Below are 8,565 nucleotides of genomic sequence, written 5' to 3'. Positions count from 1 at the left end.
GTCAGAAGTTATTTTTCTTGGTCATGTTGTCTCGGCAGAGGGCATAAGAGTTGATCCTAAGAAAGTTTAAATAATAGTGGAGTGAAAACCTCCAATGAATGTTACAGAGGTCCGAAGGTTTTTGGAACTTGCTAGTTTTTATCGAAGGTTTATGAAAAACTTTTTTATGATTGTTTCTCCTTTGGCCAAACTCTTGAGAAAGGATGTTTAATTTGCTTGGACTGAGAAATGTGAAGAGACTTTTGAAGCTCTATAGAAGATTTTAACAGAAGAACCAATACTGATACAACCAAAATCTGACAAAGAGTATGTGGTGTATAGTGATGCATCTCATAATGGTTTGGGTTATGTACTTATGCAAGAAGGTAAGGTGGTAGTCTATGCTTCTCGACAATTAAAGACGCACGAGAGGAATTATCCCACTCATGATCTTGAGTTAGCAGCAGTAGTTTTTTCTTTAAGGATTTGGAGTCATTATTTGTATGGTGAGTGATTCCACATCTACACGGATCATAAGAGTTTGAAGTATCTGTTAACTCAAAAAGAGCTAAACTTGAGACAAAGAAGATGAATAGAAATTTTAAAGGACTATGATTTGATCATTGATTATCATCTATGGAAAGCAAATGTTGTAGTAGATGCACTTATCCGAAAAATGTTTGCAGCTTTGCGAGCTATGGATGTGAGACTATTGTTGAAAGAAAATGACACACTGTTGGCTGAATTAAAAATAAAGCCGATGTTTCTAGATCGAATAATAGAGCTACAAAGGAAAGATGGTAGATGCTTGGAAAATATTTCACTTGTGGAAAAAGGTGAGACTAAAGACTTTGAAGTCAAGTCTGATGGATTTCTGTATTACCGAGGAAGAATTTGCATTCCTTGTGATGATGAGTTGAAGAAAGAAATTATTTTTGAGGCACAATATAGTCCACTGACTATGCATCTAGGAGGGAGAAAGATGTATCAGGATGTTAAAAGTCGGTTTTGGTGGTCGGGTATGAAAAGAGGCATTTCTGAGTTTGTTGCTACTTGTCTGACATGTCAACAAGTGAAAGCTGAGCATCAAGTGCCCTCAAGATTATTGCAACCGATTTCTTTTCCAGAATGGAAGTGGGAGAGAGTTACTGTGCATTTTGTTACAAGGCTACCTTTGACATCAAATAAGAAGGATTCCATTGATAGTTGACTAGTTAACTAAATCGACACATTTCATTCCAGTGCGAATGGACTACGCCTTGGATATATATATATAGAGTTGTATATCAAGGAGATATTTCGGCTACATGGAGTGTCAGTATCAATCATATCCTACAGGGATCCAAGGTTTACTTCAAGATTTTGGAATTCTTGGCAAAAAACTTTGGGTACTCGATTGAATTTTAGTATAACCTTTCATCCATAGACGGATGGTCAGTCATAGGGTACTATTCAGATATTAGAAGATATGCTAAGATCATGTGTGATTGAGTTTAAGGGATATTGGGAAAAGTATTTGCCTTTAGCAAAATTTGCCTACAACAACACCTATCAATAGAGCATCAAGATGGCTCTGTATGAAGCTTTATATAGGAGAAAATGTTGAACACCATTAAATTGGTTCGAGTTAAAAGATTGAAATCTTGTTGGCCCAGGTTTATTAAAAGAGGAAGAGGATAAAGTGGAGATAATTCAAGATAATCTGAAGATGGCATCTAATCGGTAGAAGTCTTATGCAGACTTGAAGCAAAAAGAGATTGAATTTCATGAAGGCGATAAAGTTTTTCTTAAAGTATTGCCTTGGAAAAAGATTTTGTGTTTTGAGCGAAAAGGAAAACTAAGTCCAAGATTCATTAGACCTTATGAGATCTTAAAGCGTGTCGGAACGGTGGGTTATCAGTTAGCATTACCTCCGGAGTTGGACAAATTTCACAATGTTTTTCTTGTGTCGATTCTTAGAAAGTATCGATCATATCCTTCACATGTCATTTCATTTGAGGAAATTGAGATCCGACCAGATTTGACTTATGTCAAAGAAACATTACAGATCTTGGCTCGAGAAATCAAAGAACTGCTTTGCAAGACGATTCCTCTAGTCAAAGTGCTTTGTCAAAATCATAAAGTTGAGGATGATACTTGGGAAAGAAAGGAGGGCATGAGGAATCAGTATCCACAACTCTTCATATCAAGTAGGTCTTAAAGTTCGAGGATGAATTTTATACAAGGGGACAGTTGTAATACCCCAAATTTTAGATAGTGACCAAAATAAAAATTTTGAAAGTCTGGTGACCAAAGTATAACTTTGAAAAAGTTTAAGTACCAAAATTGTATTTTTAAAAAGTTATAAATTGGTCCTATAAATAAATATTTTATATTAAGAATAACGTTTCTATGGAAATTTTAATATGAGTTTTGTAATAAAATTTATAATTAAAATTTATAAAGCAAAAAAGTTGAGGAAAAATTCGGTAAATCGGATCGAATAGAAAATTCAGGAAAATATTAAGGATGACAAATTAGACCAAAAAATATTGTTTTCACATTTTTAAATGTTGGAAAATAATAGAAATCTTTAGATTTAAGGGTTTAATTCCATGTTTAATTTGGACTGTTAAATTAAAGTGGCAAGATTGTGATTTCTGGAAAAAGGCAAGGGAAAATCAGTAAATTAGGATTTTATTTGTTCATCTTCGACTTATGGAAGATGCTAAGGTTGAGATGTCTTGGTTTAATGGTGATTATGAAGTTTCATTAAGGGTAAATTGGTATTTTTCTAATTTAATGAATTTAATATTCATTAAAGCTAAATTAGCCATGAAAAATATCTAAATCCATGCCAAATTCTTCTTCTTCTTATCCAAAGTGTCGTGAACTAACTTAAGGCAAGGAAAAATATTTTTTTACCATTTTTAGTCCATTTCCTTTGGATTTAAAGTTATGCCGTGAAATAGGAAAGTGATCTAGTCGAGAAACGCTATCTTTTGGTACCAATTATGCTTGCTCAACTTGCTTGATTTAATAGATCCCAAATCTTAGGGTTTATGTTCATTCTAGGGTTCATGAAATTGATGATGAATCTTGTTTTTTGTAGGTTGTAGATTAATTTTCAAGCTTGATATATGATTAAAACATGTTCAAACTTCCCATAAATGACTCTATAAGTTTCAGTCAAATGAACAAATTATATAACTTGGTGTTGTGATGAGAGTTGATTAAGGCTTTGATTTTAGAGATGTTGTAATTTAGATTGGAAGTTGATTTCATGCTTGAATCGAATTAAAATCGAGCAAAATCATGAAAAAATAGTTTTATAAATTAAAGCAATCAACAAAATTATGGAAATATTATATAAGGGATGAAAATGATGAAGGAAGTATTTTACAAGCCTGAGAAAAATTTGGGAATCATTTTGTAATTTTTAAAATATTGGGGACCAATTCGATAATTTAGGAAAAGATTTGAATGGTTGTATAATTGTTTAATAGTTGATGTTCTATGCTGGAAATTACTGTTTTGAAATCGAAATGAGTGTTTAGATGTGAAATATGACCATTTTGGAAGTTTGAAAAGATTGGTGATTTAAATGCAATATTCTTATAGTTGGGTTGCTTGAAGGTAATTGTGCCTTTGTAAATGCAATTGTATGGTAATAATTCCAATGTTGGAATTTTGGTATTAATAATTTAATTGATAAAATGATGAAGAATCATTTTAAGAAAATTGGAAAAGTTGGCGCCAATGTTAAAAGGAATTATTAAGTGTTAAGTATATTGGTAGAAAATGAGTTTCAAGTATATTGTTATGAATTTGTGATTTGCATAGATCGTGATTGATTAATGATCGAATCAAGTCAAGTATAAAATGGTTTATTGTGGATCATAGTGAGGAACATATTTTGGAATATATAAAGTGTCAAGGTGAGTGCAATACATGCATGACAACAGTTGTTTCGATGTCAAAATAAATTCCTTATTCTCAATTGATAGATGAAAAAAATGTGTAGTAAAGAAAAGTAAGGGTCGATTCCACATGGACTTGGAAAATTATAAGTTTCCATATGTTTTGTTTAAGCCAGGTGTGATGTAGTAACAGGGGGTTTGTAAAAAGTGATTAAGTAATAAAGAGTTTAAATAAAAGGTAATTAAAGTAAAACAAATAAGAGAATAAAGTTTGTAAATGGATATGGTAAAAACAACCTCAAGCTTCGTTTTGACTCAATTTCCTTCAGATCATCGAATTAGATTTTCCCTTTGTGATTCACGACGGTTACTTGTCTACAAGGGAAATCCCCTTGACTCTATTTTTTATACTGAATACCCAAGGGAATCTTTGATTCTGGCTTCGGAAATTGATCTAATCAACATCAATTGTCGTAGATCAATTACCGTTTAAGTTTGTGGCGACCGACTCAGATTGTTGCTTCTATAACTGTCAAGTCCAATCTCAATTCCCTCTTGGCGAAGCTATCTCACCAAGTATGTTCCCTAGAAGTCGAATGTGCTTTCAATAAGACGAATCTTTCTCCTACACATTTAATCGCAACAACCTCTTGTCCAAAGTATATCTTTGATTTTGAAAACTGTTTTGATTTTAAAAAATAAGTGCAGAGATTGAGAAAGATATTCCGAACATATTAAGGGCGTGTCTCAATTCTACCATTGGAATTGAGTCATCACTTCAGCTCTCGGATTATGAGAAAATTAGCTAAGCATGACAAAAATCATACTTAGCATATTTGAAAAACAAGTTGAAAGTAAAGGTGAAAAACTTGAAAAATAAGAAAAGAGAACTTTTATAAAACTAGGAAGAAAAGAAAATTGTTATATGAGTTGTGTGTTTAGGCTTACCCCAATAGGGTATTTATAGCCTCTCAAAGCCTAGGATAAACAAAGAATATAAAATAAAAATAATCATAAAGATAATTATTTATTTCCTAAATTCAAACTTTAAACAAGTCTCCTAATGCAACTCTACTCGTCTATCTTCCAGAAGGTGCGCTGAGTAAATCTTCTAGAAACTGTCACTGACTAGACCTTCTAGAATCTGACACGTCAGACCGTGTCGTTCCCAGAGTCGTGCCCATGTCTCCAACCGTGACCAAATAATAAAAAATGCAGAATACACTCGTTTTACCACTAGTTCTAGAAAGTAAGGACCTTAACGAAAACAAGCATAATACGACCAAATCAGCAGCAATAAATCCATAAAATGGAAGAATTAATGAGCAAATACTATCGATTCTAAACACTCATCAAATTCCCCCTCACTTATCTCATGCTTTTCCTCAAGTATGATATAATCAAATAAGTTAAAATATGGTAGAGACCACCAGAATTATTCAAGTCATGACAACAATCAATTGAACATCACAAATTGGAACAAGTCAAATGCAATTGTAACATCCATTCATTCATCAATCTCAATGCTCATAACTCAACACCTTACCAGGATTCACTCAAATCACTCAATGTGTTTTGGGTATAGAAACGTTCAATGTCAGAACCGACACGATTTTACCATAGGCCTGCAAGTAAATCAAATCTCCACTACTAATGAGAACACGATGCATAAATCAAAGGGTCTTTTATTGGTTGTATCAGGGCTTAGGAAAGGTGGGGAAAAGGCAACATATATGGCTAAAAATTCAAGGCAAGGAACTAACATATAAAAAGTTCAACGCCATCAAAATATTAGGCACAACAATATAAAAAGACAAACTATCGAACAACAAATTTATGTTTGAAATGCATTTTATTTTTATTTTATTTTCACATTTTTGTTGTTTTGTTTTCCATTTTTTCATGTATTTTTTCTCTTTTTTTCGAACAGTTTTTTCTTTCATGGAGCTTACATCGGTTTAAGTGTTCACTTGCCCTGAAAAAGGGTAGAAAAGATGGATAAAATAAAAAGGCTTTGGTTAATAAATGATGTGAAAACAATGAAGTGGGAATAGGCTTAAGAGTGATTAACTAGGGGAAACATGCATGGGTAGGCAATTTTAGTTGGGAAAAATGGAATGGTTAATTCTAAAGTGCCCAAATCATTTTTAAGCATCATGTTCATGTATAATCTCGAAAGTATTTAAAATGCAGGTTCTAGAATATCAATGTCAAATTCGACACACTCAATCCTACAAAATGAGAGTGAAAATGATATGCTCGTAAAGGCTCAAATTTCACTTAATTGTTTCATGCATTGAGCTAAGCACATTTCAACCAACAAAATCATGGAATGTCACAAAAATACCAACTTGATCACAATTTATGCTATCCACTATCAAGAACATCCTAACCTAAACAATCATGTGTTCCCAAACAATCATGGCATACCAAAAATATTCAACAAGACAAAGAAATTCAATGAAATTTCTGCAAATCCAACCAACACATACTAGCATCAAAACATAAAGATAAGAAAAAAGGAAATTCAACCTACACTCTATCCCCCTCAATTAAAGCGTTTTTCCTTAAAACGTAAGATTAAACTGCAAGAGAATGAATAGAGTACTCCCCGAATTTAATGTAGACCTCGGCCACAACCTCTGTCGCGGTGTGAAGTGCTAGGATAAAAAAGTGGGTTGTCTAGGTTGATGTTATGAACTAGAAACATTATCAGGTGTCACCGGTGGAAACCGATATTGAAATCCTCTATAAAACCATAAATCATATGGTATATTAGTAATAGTTTAATGGAAATAGGAACAAAATTTACCTCCGAAGTATTGTTCGATACCGCCGAAGTAATGGAACACGTCGAGAAGATCAATTGTTGTGGACAAGAGGATGAAGTGGCCACGGATGGCATTAACTATAATGATGGAGAAAGGGATCATGGCAGAGAAGTATGAAGAGCAGTGCTTGACCCGGGGCAAAGCGAGGCAGTTAGGGTTATCTGATTGGTTCCTTATGCGTACCATCATAGAGGGAGCACGTTAGCGAGGGCATAGTGGTTCGGTAAGGCCAATGATGGTGAGGAGAGGAAAAAAACGATGGAAGCGTATTGTTGGGGAGAAGCAATCGGTTTGGAGAAGATGAAAGGGGGTTGGGTTAAACTTGTTTTCTGCCGTGTGTGGGGGTGTTTTAGAGTTGGAGTCAAATTGGTTTTGTTTTTAGGGAGAATAAAAGGGAGCTTAAAATCTAAAAAGGTGATAGAGATAGCGATAGTAGGGTCTACGGTCAAAGGGAAAGGAAAGAGAATAGAGGATTGGGGAGTGGGGTAGGCGGCAGAACAAAAAAAAAGTGGGAGAAATAATTTGGGTTTTTCTAACATGTACCAGTCTTCTTAGAAGTGTGTTAACGTGTGCCGGTCTCCTTTGAAAATCAACAATATCGATACTGTCAGAGGAGTATCAATACTTCTATATCGAGAAGTATCGATCCCATTTAATGGTATCAATACCATTTTTTGATTTTGTTTCCATGGTATCAATATTGCCTTAGCAGTATCGGTACTACACTGCTTTGCACAACTTTACACTACTCCTGGTGTCCGAATTTGTTACTGTTCGGATTATAATTTTGCAAATATTCGTTGTTTAAGTTTGATAAACATTTGGTTTATTAAAAATAATAATAAAAATAAAATGAAACATGCTTAATCGAAAATAATTTGAAAATGTAACGGAATTAAAAACAATGGGTTGCCTCCTATGAAGCGCTTTTATTTAACATCGTTAGCTCGACGACCTGATTCAGACTACATATTCTTAGAGAAATACTTCATCCACTTCATACGCTTTTTCCAACTAATAATTTCCTTATGAGAAATTCTACGATCCCATAATTCTTTTATTTTCTCCTTGTAGAATTTGACATTCTCATAGGTTATTCTTTGGACCTTTTTTAGCTTTGAAAGCGTATCCGGAATAACCAATGGAGTAGCATTTTCTCTGAAAAGGGACTCTTTAATTTTTTCAGCATTTGTTTCTGTCCTATCTCAGGTGCCAGCAAAACAGAAGGGATACCTTTAGACTTAGAAAGAATCAAATATAAATCAGAATGAACATAAAATAAATTTTCAACTTCCTGATTTCCTCATTGTGGTCTTCTAACTCCCTGTATAGATCAAAAGATACATTAGTTTCTATAAACTCATTTTCCAAAGGATCAATAATATCAACATAATTTATGCTCGCCACTTTTTCTGGGTGTTTCATTGCAATATACACATCAAATTTAACGACCTCACCATCAACCTCCATGGTTAAAGTCCCGCTTCTTACGTCAATTTTTGTGTGTGCGGTACTTAGAAAGGGATGCCCCAATAAAATATCGGAAGAAGTAATGGTGTGATCATTCTCCATGTCAATTACATACAAATCAGTGGGAAATATTAAATTGTTGACCTCCACCAGCACATTTTCCAAAAGTCCTTCTGGGTAGATAACAGATCTGTCGGCAAGCTGAATTGATATTTTTGAATCCTTCAAGGGCTCATTAGTAATCATATTGTAAACAGAGAGAGGCATTACATTAATAGAGGCGCCAAGATCACACATGGCTCGTTTTATCCCAATTTTACCAATTTTACAGGGTATTGCGAACATACCTTGGTCTTTCAGTTTTGGTCGCAACTTCTTTTGGAATA

The sequence above is a fragment of the Hibiscus syriacus genome, unplaced genomic scaffold (assembly GCF_006381635.1).
Source record: "Hibiscus syriacus cultivar Baekdansim isolate YM2019G1 unplaced genomic scaffold, ASM638163v2 tig00112230_pilon, whole genome shotgun sequence".
Classification (NCBI taxonomy): domain Eukaryota; kingdom Viridiplantae; phylum Streptophyta; class Magnoliopsida; order Malvales; family Malvaceae; genus Hibiscus; species Hibiscus syriacus.
Note: the sequence above shows the minus strand (reverse complement) of the source record.